The sequence below is a fragment of the Malus sylvestris genome, chromosome 11 (assembly GCF_916048215.2).
Source record: "Malus sylvestris chromosome 11, drMalSylv7.2, whole genome shotgun sequence".
NCBI lineage: Eukaryota > Viridiplantae > Streptophyta > Magnoliopsida > Rosales > Rosaceae > Malus > Malus sylvestris.
In genome coordinates, this window is record NC_062270.1 from 7683109 (window position 1) to 7708265 (window position 25157).

Consider the following 25157-nt stretch of genomic DNA (forward strand, 5'->3'; position numbering starts at 1 on the left):
TAATTAAATTTTATTTATAAATTATTTATTTAGGGTTAGAAACGTTACATTTGATATATTTATAATTATGGCTAGATTTTGTATCATATATTTTTATTTTTAGTTTGTACCCATTTTAATTTGCAACCTTTTTTTTTTAAATTGTGTCAATTTTCTATTCAGTTTTAGTTTGTACCCATATATTAATTTCTTGGGAGATTTAATGAAAATGGTATGGACTAAGACTATTTTAATCAAAAACCAGTCTATAGTTTTATTTAACCAAAAGCACCTTAAATGTAATCGCGCAGCCCATTCGATAGCAGCGTATGTTGTTAAGCATGGCGGGAGATTTGGCTGAGATGAGTTAGGACCTGAATTTTTGTTTAATATTCTAGCAGAAGATGAGCATGTAACGATTCGTATTTAATTCAATAAAGTTTTATCTTTCGACAAAAAAAAAAATATCATAAGGACAGGCCCCCAATTTCTATACGGGCTGAATTACAAAGCCCAAAATGTTCAAAAATAAGGTTCCAAAATTACCCCTAACAGAAAGAAAATGCAGCCCGTTAAAAACTTCAATATAATTACAACCCTGCCCCTCACGTTAACTAAGATCATATAACTTTTGGTGGCTCTTCTACTCTCTGCTCTTAGAGAAATTATACACCCTCCGAAAGTCTAGAAATTGGTTGTGAGGACCTTCAAGGACCACCCGACGGTCTGGCATGTGGTGGAGGAGAAGTGACACACCCCGACTGAGATCGAGGCATGCTGGCCGTCACGGGAGGGTGACGTAGCCATGTGCACAGTGCGGAAGCAATAAAGATAAGAATTATACGAATAAATAAAAACCGAAAGCTACTAAAGTGCACTAATAAACAGGAAGTGCTAAGAGTGAGATACAAGTGTAAATACTCCTAATCAAAGCTTAGAAAGTCTAGGTGCAGCCTAGTAGGACAAGTACTAATAATACAGTACTAGAAGATGTCCTACAATTATTTTATTATGTTAGAATCGCCGAAATCCTCGTACGCCACCAACAGCAAGCTAACCTAAAACTTGGAGGGGCACAAAACAGAAAACGTGAGTGGGTAAAAACAAATGTTTTCAAATTCATTTCATTTCTTAAAAGTTCTAACCCCTCGCCGTAAAACATGTATAATTTTCCCAGAAATAGAATATAAGCATATGCATAAATGTATATATAAATATCTCAATTCAAATCATAGTTCACATAATCATATTCATAAGTATGCCATGCCAAGATATAAGCAGAATAAGTAACTCAGGTGAGAATAATTTCATAGAAACTAACATATTAGCCGGAACCCCTGCTGAATTCATAGCTCATTAGTCAATCTAGTCGGAGTCATTACAATGACCTATACGGCACTACACTGCACACAAGTCGGAACCATTAAAAGGGTCTATACGACAAGACTGGGTGTAAAATAGTTATGCTCAATACTACGCTCTCATAATAGCTGGGCGATAAATCGCTAGTCATCTACGAGTCGGAACCATCTATGATGGTTTGTACGATAAGACTGTGCACCTAAATTGGATCCAATGTGAGCATATGGTGCGGGAGGTGACATTATATATATATAGGCATGTGCCATATCTCTGGCTAAATCACAATCACCCTAGGTGCAGGTTTATGAGCTCTATGCTTCTCAATTAATCACAACCGTTATTCATATTCACAATACATAACTCACCTGTGCTTACCTAAGCGTCCACATCACCACAATTATATATTATGCAACATATACTAACTCACATGCTGGACATAAAGTTATATGCATGGCAATTCAAGGCATACTTCATTTAAATGCATTATTCTGGGAAAATATCAAGTATATAAATATATACTGAAAACCAAAAGCCCACTCACTGGTATGTCGAAGGGTTGTAGCCTCCGAGTCGCCCTTGACTGCGCTCATCCTCGGGATAAGTCTCCCTTATATGTGAAATAACTATAAAAAAGTTAATTTAAAGCACATAACCAAAACTAACTAATAAGTTCTCATACATTGCTCAAATGGGGTGTTTGAATATACCAACGTGATCTACACAACCTCACAAACATACCCATATTTTTAAAATAATTTTCCAACCATCCACGCGTCGGCAAGTGCACGGCAATACGCGCGGCCACGCACAGGGAACCCTAATTGCAATTAGGAATATTCCGTCAAAATAAAGGAATATTCCGTCAACTTTACCTGACGCCGTTACTCTCCGTTAAGAATATTCCGTCAACTTTGATGGAATATTCTTCTGTCTTCTCCGGTGGACCTCGCCGGCCGTCGACGGAAAACTGGAAAATGTTTAAACCTTGATATCTCAGTCATTTTTCATCCAAATTTCATGAAACTAGTACCAAATTGAAGCTCTTAACTTGTAGAACATTTCCTTACCTATTTAAATCCCCAAAGATCACGGGATCTCGCCTGAGAAATTCGAAAGAAACCGGCCAAACTTGAAACTCACAATCCCGACGTCCAAAACTACCTAGCGAGCTACCCCGAGCTTCGTGAAGACCTTCTAAAGCTCCATGTGAGCTTAAAATCCATTGAAACCTTCACATTTATGTGTGCATGAACAATGCATCAAATCGGAGGTTCTTGGTTCTCACGATCCCGACGTCCTCTCAACCAACTAAGGGTATCAATGTGTTTCTGGGCTTACAAGGAACACAAAACCAACCTTCAAGTCTTTGATCTATAACTGGTTGAAGGGTTTGAGGGGTGTCCGTACAAGGTGTACAGAAAATGGATGAATTCTGAGAGAAGAAGAGAGAGAGAGAGGTCAACGGCAATGGTGTGTGGTCTAGATTTTGGGTCACCAACCAAAAACAAGGAAAATCTGAGTTCTAATTGGGTCCAAACAATTAGGACTTAAAATGATTGGCCCGTTTCACACACTCACGACCCAACGTTTAAAGGAAAAATCGACATTTCACGCCATCGATAAAAGTAATTCGGGACAGGCTGTGACAATCTACCCACCTTATAAAATTTCATCCTTGAAATTATATACAACAATTACATCCACTAATAGTCATAAAACAAGCATGGATACATCTCTTTCATCCGATCCTCTGTCTCCTAAGTAGCTTCTTCCACTGAATGATTTCTCCATAATACTTTCACTAAATGCACGGTCTTATTCCTTAGTTCCTTATCCTTCCAATCCAAAAGAGTCATTGGTTCCTCATCGTAAGACAAATCCGGATTAATTTTCAATGGTTGAGGAGGAATCACATGTGAAGGGTCTGTAACATAATGACGAAGCATCAAAACGTGAAACACATCATGTACCTTGGACAACTCTGGAGGCAACTCAAGCCTGTAAGCAACCTCACCGACTCACTCGGTGATCATATACGGTCCAATGTACCTAGGACTTAGCTTGCCTTTCTTTCCAAATCGCACAACACCTTTCCAAAGTGATAGTTTCATAAATACCCAATCACTTACATTATACCTCCGGTCAGTGGCATGCCTATCTGCTAAGCTCTTTTGTCGATCCTGGGCCGCTTTCAGGTTAGACTTAATTACCTGAACATTTTGAGTAGTCTCGTCCACAATCTCAGGGCCCACTAAAACTCTTTCGCCAACCTTTGACCAACATAAAGGTGTACGACAAGATTTCCCGTAAAATGCCTTAAATGGTGCCATACCAATGCTCGAATGGTAACTGTTGTTGTAGGCGAATTCTATCAAATCCAAACAATCATGCCAACCATCGCCAAACTGAAACACTGAAGATCTCAGCATATCTTCTAATGTCTGAATGGTCCTCTCAAATTGCCTATCTGTCTGAGGATGATATGTCGTACTATAAAGTAATCTCGTACCAAATGCTTCCTGGAATGCTATCCAAAACTTAGAAGTGAATCTAGAATCCCGATCTGAGATAATATTAACCAAAAGGCCATGGTACTTCACAATTTGTGATATGAATAATTAGCTAATCGGCTTAATGAATATTTTTCCCTCACTGGAATAAAATGTGCTGACTTAGTAAGCCAATCAACTATCACCCAAATGCCGTCATAACCATTTTGTGTACGAGGGAGCTTGTACACGAAATCCATAATAATATTTTCCCATTTTCATTGTGGAATGGGAAGCGGCTGCATCAATCCAAACAGCTTCTTCCTTTTAGCTTTAACCTATTGGCAAATGGCACACCTACTCACATATTCAGCAATTTCCCTTTTCATACCCGGCCAATAATAAAATGGTCAAATGGTATGATACATCTTGGTGCCTCCTGGATGCATCGCATATGCCAAAATGTGTGCTTCATCAAGGATTTCTTTCTTTAACTCTACATTATTCAGCACATACATCCTGCTTTCCTGTATAAGCATACCATCAGTTTCTCGAATCCTGAAATCTTTCTTTTTCCCTTGATTCCTTGGTTGAATTATTTCATGTGTCTCTTCATCATTCATTTGGGCCTCGAGCACACGATCAATTAAAATTGGCCTAACTTGAAAATTAGCAAGTAAGGCTTCATCTCGATCTTCCACTCCTAACTCCACTCCAGTGGACCTCAAATCTGTAAAAAGAGGAACGTGACAATCATAGATGGCATTAAGTCTAGCTGAAGCCTTCTTCCTAAGTGCATCCGCCACTACATTTGCACGACCAAGGTGATACTCAATCGTGCAATCATAATCACTAAGTAGCTCAATCCACCTCCGCTGCCGAAGATTTAGATCCCTCTGAGTGAAAAGATACTAAAGACTCTTATGATCTGTGAAGATCTTACATTTCTCACCATAAAGATAATGTCTCCAAATCTTCAAAGCAAAAATGATAGCTGCTAACTCCAAATGATGAGTAGGGTAATTCTTCTCATAAGGTTTCAACTGTCTTGAAGCATAAGTAATCACCCTACCATGTTGCATCAATACACAACCCATACCATTCAAAAAAGCATCACTGTAGACCTCAAAATTACCACCATTATCTGGGAGTGTTAAAACAGGTGCATGAGTGAGATAATACTTCAACTGTTGAAAACTTTGTTCACAATTATTATCCCACTCAAACTTAACATCTTTCTGAGTCAACCTCGTTAATGGTAAAGCAATCACTAAAAAAATCCTTAATGAACCGTTTATAATAGCCTGCTAGACCAAGAAAACTATGTACCTTGGTGATGGTTCGAGGTTGTTCCGTATTCTCCACTGCTGCCACCTTTTAAGAATCCACTCGAATACCTTGAGCTGATATAACATGTCCCAAAAATGCTACTTGCTAGCCAGAATTGGCATTTGCTAAACTTAGCATATAACTGGTGTTCCCTCAAACTTTTCAACACCAAGGTAAGATGTCAAACATGTTCTGCTTTAGTCTTAGAGTATTCCGAATGGCATCACCAGAAACTCATAATGACCATAACGAGTCCTGAAAGCTGTTTTAGGGACATCTTTATTCTTAATCTTCAACTGGTAATAACCAGACCTCAAGTCAATCTTAGAGAATACACAGGCACCTCGGAGTTAATCAAATAAATCATCTATACGAGGCAATGGATAACGGTTCTTAATTGTTACCCGATTCAATTGCCTGTAATCAATGCACAGCCTCAAGGTTCCGTCTTTCTTCCTCATAAATAAGACTGGAGCTCCCCAGGATGAAGTACTAGGTTGAATAAATCCTTTATCAACCAATTCCTGTAACTAAACTTTCAATTCCCTCAACTCAGCAGGAGCCATTTTATAGGGAGTCAAAGATATAGGATTCGTACCTGGAAGTAGATCAATAACGAACTCCACATCTCTATCTAACGGCAATCCAGGCAAATCATCAGGGAACACATTCGAAAACTGCCTAACCACACGCACATCCTCCACACTGCTAGGAGCATCATCATTCAACACCACATGAGTCAAATATGCCTGACAACCTTTCGACAACAATCTTTTGGCTTTCATGGCTGAAATAACACCATGTCTCACCCCGCTAGGCTCTCCTACAAAGGTAACTTCAAGTAATCTAGGACGATGAAATGTGACTGTCTTTCCATAACAATCTATCTTGGCACGGTTATAGTGCAACCAATTAGTGCCCAAAATTACATCAAAATCCACAATATCCAACGACATAAGATTAGCTGGCATAATAACATCCTCCACCATCACTGGACATCCTGGATATACCCGATCCACAAAACATCTATCCCCTCTAGGCATATAAAACTCTAAATCATATCCTAAAGGTGTAAGATGAGGTTGCGTCATTTGAGTAAATGTATGAGAAACAACAGAATGCGTAGCACCACAATCAATCAATACTCTAGCAAAATGACCAAGAATATTTAACGTACCCATGATTAAATCAGGATTGTTCTGAGCATCTTGCAGTGTCATGTTATGGATACGTCCCTGATTCTGCTGTCGTCCCCCACAACCTCTGTTAGCATGAACATCTCGTCCATGTCTTGGCTAACCGGACTGCCTCAAAGATCTTGCACTGTTAGCAGCAATCTCTACCTGCTGGGGTTGTCCCCCTTGGTACCACTGGGATCCACCGGCTGAATGTGGCTGATATGGCATAGAATCTCCTGATACTGAGGGTAACCACCCTGATAATGAGGATCCTGAGAGTACTGATATTGTCCTGAAGTATAAGGAATGGCGTCGCCCTGATAATGATAAGCACCTCCTCATTCAATTTGGGCATAACCACTAGGTCCTGAAGCTTGCTGGGTCGGCGCATGTGGTGGGAAGAAATGTTGTTGGGGGGGCCTCTGCTGATTCTGAGGGCAATGAGCAGCTTTATGCCCTATCTGTCCACAAGTATAGCATGCATTGCTGCCTCTCCTACACTCCCCAAAATGCCTATTATTACACCTGCAACATAAAAGAGCACTTAAACCACCAAAGTCCTTCTATCTTTGAAATCTCGGGCCTCCAGAAAATCTACCACCTCTCATCTGCATATTAGAACTCAAACCTCCACTAGAAGAGTTGGAACTGCCATCGCTTCTCTTAAAACTCTGGGTCTTACGAGGTCCCTGAGATAATTGACCTTTACCTTTATCATCTCGTCTCTGGTTCCCATTCTTTTCTTCTTCATCCTCACTTTCACTAGGCATGTTCTCTGAGTCCTCAATCCGCAGTATAACCTCATAAAACTCCTCATAAAACCTCATAAACCTCACTTTCACTGGGCATGTTCTTCTTAGTACCCAACCTGAAGCAACGGAGCATCTCAACCGGATTAGCAGCAACCTCGGGATCATATCACAACAAATCAATGAACCTCTTGTAATACTCATTCACCAACATTTTCCCTTGTCTCAGATGCGTAAACTCTTGCTTTTTGCGATCAATATACTCTGGGGGAATAAACCTTTTCTGAAAAAACTGCTTAAATACTTCCCAGTCCGCAATCTCCGCTGGGGTCAACTGGTAAGACTTCTGTCTCCACCAGGATGCAAGCTACTCCCCTAAAAACCAGGTAGTTGTCTCGACCCACCTATCAAGATGAAGGTTCCCTTGACTCTGCATCATCAAGAAAGTCTTCTCGATATGATTAAGCCACTTCTCTGCTCCCTCATGTCCTTCATTTCCCATGAAATGATTCAGTTTCAGATTATACACAGTCTCAAAAGGTGTCCTTTGAGGAGGACGGAGCGAAGACTGAATGGTATTAGCTATAGCTTCCCCAAATTGAGCAATATCAGGGAAACTAAGCTCAGCTGAGTGACGGGGCTCTCTACGAGGTGGAATAGTTCTGACTGAAGACATCACAAGGATAGAATATTCATGAACTATATAGGACTGCTAAACCTAGGCTCTGATACCAAACTGACACACCCCGACCGAGATTAAGGCATGTTGGCCGTTATGTGAAGGTGAAGTAGCCATGTGCACAGTGCGAAAGCAATAAAAATAAGAATTATACAAATAAATAAAAACCAAAAGCTACTAAAGTGCACTAATAAACAGGAAGTGATAAGAGTGAGATACAAGTGTAAATACTCCTAATCAAAGCTTAGAAAGTATAGGTGTAGCCCAGTAGGACAAGTACAAATTATACAGTACCAGAAGATGTCCTACAATTATTTTATTATGTCAGAACCGCCGAAATCCTCGTACGCCACCAACAGCAAGCTAACCTAAAACCTGGAGGGGTGCAAAACAAAAAACGTGAGTGGGCAAAAAAAAATGTTTTCAAATTCATATCATTTCTCAAAAGTTATAACCCCTCGCCGTAAAACATGTATAATTTTCCCAGAAATAGAATATAAGCATATGCATAAATGTATATATAAATATCTCAAATCATAGTTCACATAATCATATTCATAAGTATGTCATGCCAAGATATAAGCAGAATAAGTAACTCGTGTGAGAATAATTTCATAGAAAATAACATATTAGCAAAAATCCCTGTAGAAGTCTGTACGGCTAAATTCATAGCTCATTAGTCAATCTAGCCAGAGTCACTACAATGACCTATACGACACTGCACTGCACACAAGTTGGAACCACTAAAAGGGTCTATACGACAAAACTGGGTGTAATATAGTTATGCTCAATACTACGCTCTCATAATAGCTGGGCGATAAATCGCTAGTCACCTACGAGTCGGAACCATCTATGATGGTTTGTACAACAAGACTGTGCACCTAAATTGGATCCAATGTGAGCATATGGTGCAGGAGGTGACATTATATATATAGGCATGTGTCATATCTCTGGCTAAATCACAATCACCCTAGGTGCAGGTTTATGAGCTCTATGTTTCTCAATTAATCACAACCGTTATTCATATTCACATTAAATAACTCACCTGTGCTTACCTGAGCGTCCACAGCACCACAGTTATATATTATGCAACATATACTAACTCACATGCTGGACATAAAGTTATATGCATGGTAATTCAAGGCATACTTCATTTAAATGCATTTTTCTAGGAAAATATCAAGTATATAAATATTTACTAAAAACCAAAAGCCCACTCACTGGTATGTCGAAGGGTCGTAGCCCCCGAGTCACCCTTGACCATGCTCGTCCTCGGGATAAGTCTCCCCTATATGTGAAATAACTATAAAAACGTTAATTTAAACCACATAACCAAAACTAACTAATAACTTCTCATACATTGCTCAAATGGGGTGTTTGAATATACCAACGTGATCTACACAACCTCACGAACATCCCCATATTTTTAAAATAATTTTCTGATCACCCACGCGCCGGCAAGTGCACGGCAATACATGCGGCCATAAGTATGGAACCCTAATGGAAACCTTAATTGCCGTTAGGAATATTTCATCAAAATAAAGGAATATTCCATCAACTTTACCTGACGTCGTTACTTTCCGTTAAGAATATTTCGTCAACTTTGACGGAATATTCTTCTGTCTTCTCCGGTGGACCTCGCCGGCCGTCGATGTCGCCATCGCCGAAAAACTAGAAAATGTTTAAACCTTGATATCTCAGTCATTCTTCATCCAAATTTCATGAAACCAGTACCAAATTGAAGCTCTTAACTTGTAGAAAATTTCCTTACCTGTTTAAATCCTCAAAGATCACGGGATCTCGCTTGAGAAATTCGAGAGAAACCGGCCAAACTTGAAACTCACAATCCTGACGTCCAAAACTACCAAGCGAGCTACCCCGAGCTTCGTGAAGACCTTCTAAATCTCCTTGTGAGCTTAAAATCCACTGAAAGCTTCACATTTACATGTGCATGAACAATGCATCAAATCGGACGTTCTTGGTTCTCATGATCCCGACGTCCTCTCGACCAACTAAGGGTATCAATGTGTTCTTGGGCTTACAAGGAACACAAAACCAACCTTCAAGTCTTCGATCTGTGACTGGTTGAAGGGTTTGAGGGTTGTCCGTACAAGGTGTACGGAAAATGGATGAATTCCGAGAGAATAAAAGATAGAGAGGTCAATGGCAGTGATGTGGGTGTGTGTGGTCTAGATTTTAGGTCACCAACTAAAAACAAGGAAAATCTAAGTCCTAATTGGGTCCAAAATCTAAGTTCTAATTGGGTCCAAACAATTAGGACTTAAAATGATTGGCCCATTTCACACACTCACGACCCAACGCTCAAGGGCTAAATCGACATTTCACGCCATCGATAAAAGTAATTCGGGACGGGTTGTGACAAGAAGTATCTGCGGCGGCTAAGGTTTTTAAGTCCAAATCCCCTTTTGTTCCTATCCCAATTCCATTTCTCCTTCCATCCCAACCGACCAACCCTTCACCACCACCTAATTTCTTAATTTATGTTCTTTATTTTTGCAAATTTCCTAATTTTTAAATTTGACTAAGGTTTTTAATCTCAGCCCAAATTAACAATTGATGTGTATTGGATGAAAATTTTGAATTTCTAACAAATTATAGTTATTGCTATGATTTTGACCCTAATATATCAATTATGATTTTGACCACCATAAATTTGCAATTACAAACTAGGGAGGCATCTATATATAAGTTACAAGTAAATTTACGGTCATCTTTATAGCACCATCCTCGTACTCGTTCAGTTAATTTTGAATTTATTACATAGTGTTGTGTCTTTTGGACCTTGCTTCATAAGATTCAAAGACCTACAGGGATTGAGATGAGATTTTATATCAAATTATATCTTTTTTGCAATTATTTCATAAATAGTGAGTAATTTTGTAGTAGTTCTAGAAATATAATGTGTTATTTTAGTTTAATTTCAGAAATAGTGTGAGTTATTTTGCTATATTTCTAGAAATAGTATTTATTTTGTTCCATTCCAAAGATAGTGTGGTTATTTTGGATTGTGGTTATTTTGGTTCAATTTTAGAAATAGTATTAGTTATTTTGCTCTAGTTCTAGAAATAGTGTGGGTTATTTTGGTTCATTTTTAAAAATAGTGTTAGTCATCATTTTCAGTGCAATGGGTGCTTTTATAAGACCAAGCAAGGTCTAAGTTTCAAACCTTATGAAACTGAACCAAGAATTAGGCATTATTTAGAAAACTTGACCAATAAGTAGATGCTATTTATGAAACTGGACCAATAAGTAGACATTATTTATGAAACGAAACTAAGAATTAGGCATTTTTCCTAAAACTAAACCAATAAGTGGAAACTACTTATGAAATTGGACCAGACCAAGAACTATATACTATTTAAGAAACATGACCAAGAACTAGGCATTATTGATGAAAGTGGACCAATAACTAGGCACTATTTATGAAACCGGACTAAGAAAAAGACATTATTTATGAAACTTTACCAATTACTATACACTATTTATGAAACTGGATCCAATAACTAGGCACTATTTATGAAACATGACCAAGAACTAGGCACTATATATGAAATTGGACCAAGAACTAGGCACTATTTATGAAACCGAACCAACAAATAGTATAGTACCGTTCAGTTTCATAAATAGTGTTTAGTTTCATAAACAGTGTATGTGATGGACGTACGGGTTCCACGCGTCAGGTCTTTTTTTTCTTTATACTTTACAATTGTGTCCTTTTCATTAACACTACTAACATTCTCAATGAAAACTGTGAATCCTACTCTTGACATTGCACACTCTTTGACGTGGTATAATTTTACTTCTACATTTTTTACTTTTTAACCAACTAAGTTATAAGTCTTTATTATTTTAACCATATTTAAAAGGACAAATTTAGTAAAATTCGGGATATATGTATACTAATAGGATGTCTAGATGCTTATGTTGTCAATTTGTCAAACGGTACCATTATTGATTGTGTATTTTTTTTATTAGAGTATGTCATTCTAATCATTCTTAAAGAGAACTGCTAGACCCACCCCACAACCTTATTTACTCACCCCATCTTATAATCTCACCCCTCATGAAAAGTTAAAAAAATTAAAACACTCTTTTCTCACCCACCATATTCCCAAAATGTCCATTAATTTAACTATTTTTCAAAAATTAAAAACTAGTATGTTTCTAATGATTCTTCAAAAGAGTGTCGATATTAAACATGGCTGCCTTGCACTGAAGAAGAACAAAAGTAAAAACACCAACCTCTGAACTTAAATTGGAATTACTCTCTCCTTTCAAAATATCGTCCAAAATCATAGGAAACTCAGTGCCAGTTTTAGGTTCCACTGCATGTCTTCTCCAGTTCAAGATGGGAATTGGTAGTCCTGCACATCTGTAATGCCCAACCTCACAAGGCCTTTAATCCATGATGTCCGTATTCTCCAATGGAACAACTAGTACATTTGAAGATCTGGTGGTAATTAACAAAGAAGAAGGTTTGTAATCAACATTAAAAATAAAACCAATTGGGTAATTTACACTTTAATCCACTCCCTCGTGAAGGGTTTAAGACTTACAAGCTGCCAAAGAAAGCTAGTGCGTTCTCTTCGTGTTCTTTAACTTTTTTCTTTTGGCTATAAAATATTTAGGATTAATTTTTAATAGGGCTTTAGAAGTCATTTTACAAAAGGTTAAATGTGTCATTAAATTTTTCATCAAAATGTGGGTCAGGAAATAGGAGTGTGTGGTGGGTATAACAGCTCTCCTTCTTAAAATAAGAAGACACTATTTATGAAACTGGACCCAAAATTAGACAATATTTATGAAATCAAATCAAGAATGGGACATTATTTCAAAAACTAAACCAATAAGTGAAAACTATTTAGGAAACTAGACCAAGAAAGAAACATTATTTATGAAACTAGACCAAGAAATAGACACTATTTATGGAACTAGACAAAAAATTAGGCACTATTTATGAAATTGGACCAAGAACAAGGCCACTATTTATGAAAGTGGACTAAGAACTAGGCACTATTTATGAAATTGAATCAAGAACTAGGCCACCATTTATGAAATTGGACTAATAAGGAGACACTATTTATGAAATTAGACTAATAAGTAGACATCGTTTATAAAACCCAATCAAGAATGAGGCTCTATTTCTAAAACTAAACCAATAGGTGGAAACTATTTGTAGTAGTTCAAGGTCCGACATTTCCAGTCTATTTGTTTCTTCGCCGGATCACATTTCTCAACTCACAATAGTTTTAAGTTTATACTTTGCTAATTACAAAATAATGTAGTCCTAGGCGTAGACAAGTTAACTAGACAATGTAAACATTCATATTCAAACTCTTTTTTATGTAACAATATTATATTAAAATATCACTCGATTGGGAAATATTGTTACAAGCAAATCCCACATTTGCGGAGTTTGAGAGAAAAAGATGATTCCACATTTCCGCTTGTGCGGCAAAGTCAACGATGATGATATATGTAATCACCATCATTATTAAGAGGTTAAAAAAATTCCCTCATATATCTTAAATCCGGTTTCCTTTTCCTGCCCAACACCAATTGTATTAAAAAAATTAAAATAAAAGGCATGCACAAGAACATGATCATGATAATTTTACCGGATCAACGAAGGGAGTCATGATGAACCAAGGTGCAACGCTATTGGTCCTTGTATTATCATTCGCCCACTCACATGCCAAGTTTTTTGCTAATTGATTCATGGCACTTCAGATACAATAGAGAAAAGCCATACTTTAGGGTCTTCTCGTCCTGAAGAAGAAGAAAAAAAAAATCTAGCCACTCATCTTTCTCCTTTTACCAAACCTTAAATCTACAAACTCCGTAGTTGCTGCCCTTTGCTCCGATTGGAGGCTGGTGGCAATCTCTCTCCCCATTTTTCTAGCCTCCCTCCTTTATCTTCTCATAGATGGTTGCTTGTTTATTTTTCGTTTTAGTATTTTCGTCAATAAGTGTCTCCTTGGTGATGTTTTGTGTGAGTCTTTCTTCATGAGTATTTTAGTTTTGTATTGGTGTGTTGTCGGCTCCTTATGTGTATATTTTGTTGGAATTGGTTCACAGATTGTGTTGTGCTCAAAATTTATGTTGGTGTGGATACTAGTTGGTTCGTTGTCAGTTCCTCTTTGAAGTAGGAGTTGTTGTTGTTGTCAAAGAGTGTCCTCATGTTCATTATATTCGAGGCTTTGTGCGCAGAAGTTCTCAAATGCTAATTGGCGAAGTGCTTGATCTTTTCACCAGGAATGGAGTTTCTTTTACTTTGAGTTTTATTTGAGTCCTCTGAATTTGGGTGTGGATGAGTTCAAAACTTTGATGCATTACTTTACTTATCCTTGGGCTTGTCTCGCCTAATTCACGAGTATGGTGACAATTAGTTAGCCAAGTTAGCCTTTTATGTTTTGTTAAAGTTTCTTTTGATTGAAAACTTTTTGAATGTTATCTTGAATGTCCTCTTTCAAATTTGTATCAATTCTTAATATTATAATAAAACCGCTATCACCACTACAACAAAACACTTTGCTCGGCGAAATAAGTTCGTTGCGCAAAACCTTGTGCGACGAAATTTTGATCGCGCATGGTTCCTCTTGCAAAGCTTGTGACGATAAGGTTTGCGCGACGAAAATTAATCTTTGTCTTTGCGCGACGAATTAGTTTATCTCGCAAAGTATCTTTGCGTGACGAAGTAGTTTGTCGCGCAAAGTAGCTTTGTGTGACGAAGTAGTTTGTCGTGCAAAGTAGCTTTACTTGACGAAATATTTTTAATTTTTAATTTTTGTTTTTAATTTTTTTTAATTAAAATTAATTAATTTAATATTTTGCGTGACGAAATATTTTGTTGTGCAAGGTTTTTGACTTTTTGTTTTATTATTTCTCTTATATTAATTGTTTACACCACGAAATATTTGGTAGCGCAAGATTTTTCGAATTTTTACTTTTCTAATTTAATTTAATTGTATGATTTTATTTTTTTTAATATTTTAATTTAAATTGACATATTCAAAATAAAATTACATATGAAAAATAGTGATCAAATTATCCAATATATATAATATATTCAAAATATACACAAAAATTAACAAAGTACAATAATAAAATCTTAATACAACTCTTTTGTGGTGGTAGTGGTGGGGAATATGTTTCGATAGCGTCATAATCCTTAACTTTAGCTGTCAAAGTTTTGACGATTCCCTACAAAAAAAATATATATGGTCAAATAACAAAAAATTGGCATAATCTCCCCTAAAATTGGTATACCCCAAATCCGACCCCAAACTCCACTCCTCATCCTATACTCGAGCCCAAACCCCGCACCAAACTCAAAACTAACTCCAAAAACACATATTAATGAAAAAAATTAAAATTTGGGAAGAATATACCTTTTGGCAAGATTGAGAGTGAGTGAGAATAAGAGGGAGGAGTAAGTGTGAGAGAATTAGAGGAGATAGTGAGAGAGAGATGAGAGAGTGAGTGAGAGTGAGAGATGGTTAAGAGAGATTACGTGAGAGGAGTGAGTGTGAGAGAGAGGGTCAGATTTGGGGAGAGGGAAAGAGACAGGAGAGGTAAGAGTAGAGAAAGACATTGAGAAAATTGTGGATGAGTTATTTTGGTTTTAAAATCGTATCACTTTGCGTGACAAAGGATATGAGTTTGCGCAACGAAATATTGGTTGTGCAAAGTCTTAAAAAAAATTTTAAAAAAAATCCCGCGTCCTTTTTTTTGCCCGCCCAAATTTTTCGAGTTTTGCGCGACTAAGTATTGGTCGTGCAAAGTTTTGCGAGACCACTAAAAAAAATTCCCACGGCCCATTTTTGGTGCCCGCCCAAATTTTTAGAGTTTTGCGCAACGAAGTGTTGGTCGCATAAAGTTTCGTTCAACCACTTGAAAAAAATGTCCCGCGTCCCATTTTTGGTAATTTTTAGAGTTTGGTCGCGCAAAGTTTTGCGTGACGAAAAATTGGTTGCTCAAAGTCTTAAAAAAAAATTTAATTCTCGTGTCCCATTTTTTGCTCCTGTCCAAATTTAAGGATTTTGCGTGGCGAATTATTGGTTCGTCGCGCAAAATTTATAAAAATATTTTTATAAATAATAAAAAATTTACTGAAAATGTGACTTTACTCCCTTGAAATTCAATTTTTTTTTTATATAAAACCCACAATAATATATTTTTCTAACAAAAACCCGATCTGTACTACAATAATAAATTTAAAGCTATATAATAAATATATATACCATTCAATTTCTTAAGACCTTTAGTGGCAACATATATAGATCCAATATCTATTGAGACCACACCTGCAGTAGAGGACAAAAAACGATGTTAGCAGCTCCTGCAGCTTTGAGAAAAGGATGTGAAAGTTGGCACAAGTGGTAAGCAGATTCAAGATTGGTACTCATTATGAATGAGTAATCTTTAGCTGTGTACTCTAGCGTTGCTTTCGGTTTGACAATCCCCACATTGTTTTGTTCATGCAGGAAATCTCACGGGGAGGGGTCCTTGGCTCGAGCACACAGCTCCCTGAGGAGTTGGAACTTTGGTTGTGTTGGAAAATATTAGTATTTAGGTTTACCTTAATGTTTAGAATTAGGTTTTGTTAGAGATTATGATTATTTTATTATAAATAGGGTGATTTGTTATTCATTAGAAAAAAAAAAAAAAATCATTCACAATGTAGTCTCTTAGAGTTTTGTAGCCGTTTCGGCATTCTAGTTTGTTTAATAATATTTTTATTATTTTGTTAGTCTTATCCGTTGCACACTCTGATATTCAACTTGGTATCAGAGCAGGCTCAATCCTTAAGGATTTGATCTGCTTTGGTTGTTATCAGTTTTGTCTAGTATGTTGCTTCTGTTCTGTTGTTGTTTAGGTTTAGTTTGATACTAAAAAAAAAAAAAATTGATGAAGCTTTGTCGTGCTTCGCGGTTTTCCATCCGCATCAGATCACCTGGCACCTGCAAGCACACCGTCACACCACCATTTGCTGCCGCTTGAACCCACCTTCAACCTCGATCCATCATTGTCTTCCTCACTGTCCACCATTGGTTTTGACGAAGCCCAGATCCGAGAACCCAAACTCGGATCGAGTTCATCTTTGCCCTGCACTCTGCCTGCACTTGTACACGCAATCAACTTCCATAAGTCGAATCTGTCAACCCTTGGATCACTGCCGCTATTTCAAATCTGCAGGCCCATACACCATGAACTAGACCCATGAACCCAATCTGCACGCTGTCGTTGCAACTAGAAACCCAGCACATCTGCCGTTCGAATCCACCCCGCCGCCAAGCCTGCAACCACACCTCGGAGTCTGAGTTTAGAATGTTGGTCTGCAAATTTTTTGCACCCAGGTTGCCACCTACTGCTGCACCCTTGAACGCTACTGTTGGAACACGCTCTAGCTGCAACCTGAGAGTTTGTCTCCGCCAGTCTAGAAACAAAAATAAGGAAAATGAGAGAAAATAAAAGGAAAAAATTGTTTGCTGTTAGTTTTAGGCCCACATGAGCAAGAAAAAAAAAACATAGTTAAGTTTGTTTTTTGGCCACACAAGTTGTTGGCATTGTTCGCACAATTGAGATATGGAAATCTCGTCCGTTTAGTGACGAGTTCTTTCCATAGTCTCAATACTGGCCAGTTTGCCAGCAAGAATCAGTTTGCTAGTTCGTCTGTCTGTCCGCGTTGCAGAGCCTGCCTGTCTGTCTGTCAACGTTGTGGAACCTGCCTGTCTGTCTGTCCACCTAACGGAGCCAATCTATATCTGCTTGTTTGCAAACCCATGTCGTATACCACCATGAGTTTGACGGGGGGTGTTGGAAAATATTAGTATTTAGGTTTACTTTAATGTTTGGTTTTCTAAGCTTAACCCATTAAAATTAGGTTTTGTTAGAGATTAGGATTAGTTTATTATAAATAGGGTGGTTTGTTATTCATTAGAAAGAAAAAAAAGTCATTTACAGTGTAGCCTCTTAGGGTTTTGTAGCCGTTTCGGCATTCTAGTTTGTTTAATAATATTTTTATTATTTTGTTAGTCTTGTCCGTTGCGCACTCTGATATTCAACTATTGTCGGACTCCGACTTGCTGAGATGCTGCAAAGGGAGGATAAAGTTATAGTTCTAAAAGGTACCTTTGTGGGGGCCTTAGGTGTAAGCCTTGAGGCTCGTAATCAAAACTAAGTGCTAAGGCGTGCCACTGCCATCTCTGTATGACAGATGTAGAACAAGTGTATTTAAGCCGATTACTTGCGCCCCAAGTTATTCTGACTTCTTGTTATCAAAGGATTGTTGTAGATGGGTTAAGTTTACATTAAGGTCTTTTCTATGCCTTGAGATCAAGGACTTTTAGTTCGTTATCTTGCATGCTTAAAGGGTGGAGGTCCAGATCTGCTTAAGTCATCAACTTTAATTTACTTTTAATCTTTTTATGACAATAAAACCACTAAGTGAACCAAATCTGAGAACTGATGGAACTATGGATCATCGAAAGACTGGAAATGACTTGAATAGATACTGGGGAATACATTATAACACCAGATCTATTAATTGAAAGACAAAACGAGGAGAGGCGGGCAATGTTAAATGTCATGCGGTCTCTTCTTTGTTGTAGTTGCAAAGGGTTAGGTACTAAAAGAGAGATGAGTGGTAAATGAGTTTACACAAGAGAATCGATACTACATCATTTAGAGAAGGTAGCAAAGCTTTTACATAGACAAAAGATGTCTTTCTAAAGGAAGTCTAAGGCTAAAAGGGTTGCAGAATCTGGATAAAGCACGACTTTCTGGATATTTACTTGACTGAGAGGCAAGTTGTATGTTTGTTTGTTTGATTGGTTGAGTGTCTATATCTCTGGGCCCTCTTTCTCCTTTTATAGTTGAATTAACCCGACTGTACTGTTTCTGCTATTGCCCGAAAGCAACTGATGGGTAGTGAGTTATCAGCATTTTTACATGTTCTGCCATTCAAAAAGTGTTTTTGGGTATGGAGTAGGTGGATTTCCATCAGTTGTCACTTCTCTTGTAAGCACCTAACCTTTACATTAAATGAGGAGCCATCATTTTGTCTCAAGATGGGTATCTAGGCTCGACTCTGGGCCTCCGGGCAAGATCTCCTTTATTGGGCTCTTTTGGACTTTCATTCCTTTAAGTCCAAAGTTAAATATTAATCCAAACATATTTATCTATAACAAGACATTATTGGAAAGGTGTAGCATAACATAACGATTTTAGTTTATATGTATTGCTGAAAAATGCATTAAAGTTATGTGTATTAAACATAAAAAGTATGTACATACATGTGTGGAACGTTTGAGTTTTTAAAAAAGTACAATTTTGCAAATTATGGAAATGTTTACAACAAACAGAAATATTTTAAAAAATATATATTTACAAGGATATTAAGTTTGCCATCAAAGAGTGATGATCATTCATGATTTATGCATATATATGTTAATTCAACTAATCAGTCTTCTACTTACAAAGATGTTAAGTTCGCCATCAAAGAGTGATGAGACCTTGTTTATAAGCTCCTCTCTTTGGGTTTTTGACACCACATCACAGACCGAGCCAGTGACTTGAAAACCCTTCTTCTCCCATTCAGTGACTTGAAAACCCTTCTTCTCCCACTGACTCAGGCAGTCATTAAGTTCAATTTCATTTCGCGAATTCTTCCACTATTGCATACCTATATAATTACATTATCAACTTCAACATAGAGTAGTAAAATTAAGATAAAAAATTGGAACACTTGTCCTTAAATTTTGGTATCTCATTGAGCTTTAGTCATTGAATTAAACATTTGTGGATATTGGTCTTTGAACTAGTAGCCGGAGCAATAGTATTTTTGGATAACTTTCTTATCACTTATGTCCATTATTTTTCCCCTATTTGTTTCTTATTTTGAAAGGAAGTTCTAACAATTTTAACCAATAGGACTATTGTTTTATATTGTGACAAGTTTATGAACTAAAGTCTCCAGTTGAACCAATTCAAGATCAAAGCTCCAATTAGAAAAAATAAAGTGAACATTGCATTGCATGTAAAAGAAAAACTGAAAATATCCCGTCTCTCTCCTCTCTCCCATTCGATGTACTCCCTTCCCTATTCCCTCTTCAATCCTCTTTTCTTTGTTGCCTTTCCAGTCCCTTCCCGCTTTTATCCATCATAGCCACCACCTCTATCCTTCTCCCTCCGGCCAAGACAAATCGATCTCTCCTGCCTCTTCAATCCTCTCTTCTTTGTTGCCTCTTCAATCTTATCTCTTCTCACTTGCATCCATCATAGCACCATAGCCACCACATCTTCCCTATGGTCGTTGGATCTCGGGTTTGAGACCGCCAACATGATTAGCCTCTGTCAGCATGAGTTTGGAGGAAGGACTTGGTAAATAGCCAAAGGAGTCGCCGCTAGGGAAGTGAGGGATGCGGTGGTAAGGAAATTGGTCTTTCGCTGTTGGGGATGGGAGGGATGCGGTGGTCGGGTAATTGTTTGGGCTGGGCGTTTGACTTTTTCTATTTGGATTAGTTTTGAGAAAATGCATACCAAACAAGGTTTTGAATTTAAAAATTTTAAATCAAAACATGTTATTTTTAGAAAAAATTAAAATTTTGAGTTTCGTTCTCAAGTTAGATACCAAACAGGCCCTAAAAGATTAATGGTTTTAACTATCCAAATTTAGAGAAGCTAACCCAATTCCTTTGGTTCCACCAGTGACGAGCAGTCATTCCCTCAAGAGACCATCTTCTGCCTCTGCTGCTCATCTCTCTCTCTCTCTGCTTTCTAACCCTCATGCACAATACTAGTGGTGCTGCCATTTAATACTGGTTTTGATTACTACCAGATATTGGGTGGCCAGCATAAAAAGTACACGAACTGTTTCATGCATGCACCTACTTAGTAGCTGCTCGGATCCTGAAAATCCGATTACAAACACATCGGCCATTGCCGCTACTGTTTGCTCCTAGTATTTGCGGTATGCATAATTATAGTTATGATGATTTTTTTAATTAAGTACACCGTACACGTCGAGAAATGCTAGAAAGATTTTTTTTTTTTTTTTTTTTTTTACTGAAAATGTAACTTTAGCTTTTGAAATTTAACTTTTTTTTAATACAATCTAACATAATTTTTTTTTGTTCGAATAAAATTTAGTGACTAGACTCTACATAAGCAAATTCATTAATTATATTTAACTAATTAGACATCATACATCTTTTCAATGCCGAAAATACCGCTATTTAAATATTTGATATACACAATTAATTCCATGCCAATTGTAAAAGGATTAATAATTTTACAAAAGAAAAATAAACATTAATGTTATAAATTCATTGTCTAATATATATAAAAATAAAACATGCCTATAATAGGCCAATAAGCCTAATAATTGACTCATGTGCATGTTTTAGCACATTATTCATTGCCTAACATCCCTAATATATCCAATAATTGACTTATCCCTAATATGCCTAATTGTTGTGACCTAAAATTTAGAGAGGGAGTGTGTGGCGTAGAGAGAAGAAAAAGGTTTGAGGAATTATGTGATGTGATTTCTTATTGTTGGAATCAAGTTCACGCACCTTAGCAATTGTGAGCAAGCCAGAGACCCAATAGGGTGTTGGTCAAAGGTCCTTTGATGGTCAAGTTAGTGAGCAATAATAAAACTTAAGCAGTGGGCAAGAAAGTTAGAGTGCAATAATTGCGTTACCAGAGACGAATCCTAAAAGAGTGTACTTATAGCAATGGGGAGAAAGACCTTTTTAGGATATAACTTTGTATTACACCATGAGAATCCAGAGGATATCTAGAAGTAGATATTGCATCATCTTGGGAGTGTCATTACTTGCGGAGCACGCCAATTCCTAGATTGTTGGAACTTCAAGAATATGAGAAACCAAGTTGATTCCATGTTGGATCAGGTTCTCATATCTTGCGGAACAAGCATGGTGAATCTCAACGAAGTCATTCGAGTTTCGCCACTGCTGCAAAACAAGATGATGGTGGCATCACTACTTTGTTAATCCAGCTTTGCTCAGAGCTGTTGAATCCATGATCGGACATCTAAGGTACTTGTATTCTGATTTTCCTGACTCCAACCTAGAAAATCATGGTGTCATACTCATGCCTAATTCCTTTATTTCTAGTAATAAGGAGGAGATAATAACTTGCCCTCCAAGTAATACAAAGTCAGAGAGGAAAGATCTTCTAGATCCTAAAGGATTTCTAACTTATCTTTACTAGGATTTACATAATCGCACTACGTGAAATATTAATTATAACACTCATCCTTAAATGTGTAAATACTCAAGCAGTAGACGCATCAGATCTTCAGAAACATATGAAAGTAAGGCTTGCCCAACAAAATTTTGCCCGATGAACCAAATTTCGTCGATTTTTTTAGTTGGTAGGCCAAAGATGGTCAACATTTAGAGTTTATTCAAAACCTTTACGTGACGAAAAGTGATCGTAGGGCAAGTCACAATTCATCGGGCAGAATTTTGCAAGTCACACTTCTCCTCTTAGCAACTTCAGTTATGGAGGTTTAGGGGGTAGTATTGGTGGTAAAAATAAGATTTGTAAGTACGAGAAGGGTAAGGATTGGAAGTCAATTGTAGGGGTTCGCAGCAACTATAACATTTCTAACGGAAATATTAGAACTAGTAGTTGGAAGGGATATAAGGATCGCCCTGTGGAGTACTTAAGTAATTTCTTTGTGTCGAAGAAGGTGATGACCAAAAGTTACTCAGATTTCTTACATGCATGTGGAAAAACATGGAGAGGATGCCACCGTGATGATAAAAAATATCCCAACCAAATACATGAGGCAATGCAAAATCAGATTTGTCTTGTATCACAGCATTGACTGATATCATTTAAAATTTTCTTCTTTTCTCAATTCTTTTTGTAATGGTTCCAAAGCTCTAAACCCTATGCATGAGCCTTTGTTCATGAAAGAATGCATTGTACTTAATAAAAGTATAGAATAAACTCTAATTGTTTGGAATCCCTAACAAATGCATGAGGCAGTGCAAAATCGAATTTGTCTTCTATCACAGCATTGTTTGATATCATTTAATCCAAGAGTGATGATGAGTATAAGTGTAGTCCCATTTTCATCATTTCAGGGATCCTATATCTAGATATGTGAAAACAAAACCCTAATCTCTGCTTCAATCCCTACTGTTGGACTCATATGTGCTTCTACTTTATAAACACTCATTCTTTCTCCATTTTTCAACTCACTCAACTCCACCATTATGAAAAAATCTCAATCCACAATCCAACCGTCAAATGTAAACACATATACTTTGAGATCTCCTACACCAAAAATCATCTAAAAAAATGTTCGGAGATTTGGTAACAGAACAAAATCGTTCGATGGTTAGTAACAAAAAATCACGATTTAACGGTCGTTTTAGCTCCGATTTTGTTGATTTTTTACAAATCCTCAACCCTAGAAGAATAAGATGTACGAACACGATCATCAATCTAAAATATTTAAAATAGTGGATACACCAAAAACTTACATTCTACTTAATGGAAGTACAGAATAAACACTAAGTGATTTGGAATCCATTCTTTACAAAGGGACACGCATTCTACGAAACTAGTTTTCATGATCCAATCATCGAACATGTTTGCATATACTTCAAGTTCTTCTACACCAACAATCATCCAAAAAAATGTTCGGAGATTAGATAACGAAACGAAATCATTAGACAGTTAGAAACGAAAAAATCAAGATTTAATGATCGTTTTAGCTCCAATTTTGTACAAGGACCCAAATTGAAAGTAAAAACACACACTAAATTTACATGATTATGAAATTCGATGATTTTTTTTTAACCGTTTGAACATAATGTTCAAAACTCAAGAAAATTCTTTTTCAAAGTTGCCCAACGAAATACTTGAATTTGTCGGGCCAAATTCCTAAATTTTGTTGGCTAAAGTTATGTATTCGTCGGGCAAGGTTTAAAAGAACACCCCAAGAATTTCCCAAAAATTTAAATTTGCCCCGCAAAATAGAGGTAACCCAACAAAATATTCCATAAGTTTGTCGGGTAACCCACCAATTTTTAACTAAATTGCGTTTGCTCGACGAAAATCTAGGGTTTTGAACACATATCAAAATTTTAAAAGCTTTTGCCCCATAAACCTTCTGTCGGGTAAAGGTTTAAAATGTTTTAACAACCGTAACCTTCTTCTTTCTTCCTCCTCATACCGTGCAACTCTCAAATCCGCTCTACAATCTCTGTCAGTGTCAGCCCTCCCTCTCAATCTCTCTCTCAGTGACCCACCACGACGTGCCGTGAGCCACCAATCTAAATATTGAATTATAGCGGTGGGTTCAAAAAATCGAAAACCGAAAAAAACCGAGAACCAAACCGAACCGAGACCGAAAAAAACCGAACCGAAAACTGTCAAACCGAATATGGCTGGTTCGGTTTCGGTTTTTGAAGTTTGGAAACCGAACCGAATATATATTTAATTATTTTTTATAATATTTTAATTATAAAAATTAAAAAAATCTCTAAAGTCCTGGAGGCATGTGGGTTTGAACCCGTGTGCTCCAGTTGAAAGGTTTCAATGAAACCAACATGGCAACTGGTTTTGTTTTGTTATAGTTGTATAACTAAACTATTTATAAAGATATAAAACTATAGTCTTTTGTGCAATTAGAAATCAACAAAACCCTAGCCACTAGTAGTAGCAACCAGACCTTTTCTTTTTTCATTCCCCTCTTCTCTCTCTCGTCCCTGCGCCTCCAGACTCCCTCCTTGTCCATGCCTCCAATTTCTCCATTCTTCTTCATTCTTCTCTCTCCGTTTCTCGATCTTCTCACTCCAGGGTAAGATCTCCAATCTCTCTTATTTATTTTGTCGATTTATGGGTTTTTTTAGAGTAAATTCTATGGAGGGAATCTGAAATTTGGTGTAAATTTATGGGTTGTTGTTTTGTTTTGTATTGTAGATTTGTTTGATTTTTGTGTTGTGAGAGTCTCACCCATTTCTTTCCCTTTCTTTTTTTTTCTCCCCTGATATCATTATTTGCTTATCCTCTTTCTTTGCCTCAGCGGCAACACCACCACCACAACCAGTTGCAGCAACTGCAACAGCACCACCTCCACCAGCTGTGGTGGTCTTGCCGCCCAACACAGCCAACAACTATGCAGCGACCACCTTCATCTATGCTTGAGAGGGCTCCGGATCTGCGGAGTGTGGAGAGAAAGGGTAAATTTGTAGCCGAATGCGGAAAAAAATGTGCTTCAAGCTCCAGATATTAAAAAAAATCATGAAAAAACCAAAAAAAAAACCGAAACCGAAATCAAACCGAAAAAAATCAAAACCGAAAAAAACCGAAAAAAAATCGG

At 37.3% G+C, this 25157-nt stretch overlaps 1 long non-coding RNA gene and 1 pseudogene across 1 annotated transcript; one reads left to right on the forward strand and one right to left on the reverse strand.

Annotated features, from left to right (window-relative positions):
• Positions 1–6498: 6498 nt before the first annotated feature.
• On the reverse strand, positions 6499–20829 carry LOC126590177 (senescence-associated protein 13-like; annotated as a pseudogene).
• Positions 20830–24479: 3650 nt separating this feature from the next.
• On the forward strand, positions 24480–25132 carry LOC126588791 (uncharacterized). The gene is made up of 2 exons (XR_007611606.1): positions 24480–24635; positions 24861–25132. It is a non-coding gene; the product is annotated as an uncharacterized LOC126588791 (long non-coding RNA).
• The last annotated feature ends 25 nt before the right edge of the window (positions 25133–25157 follow it).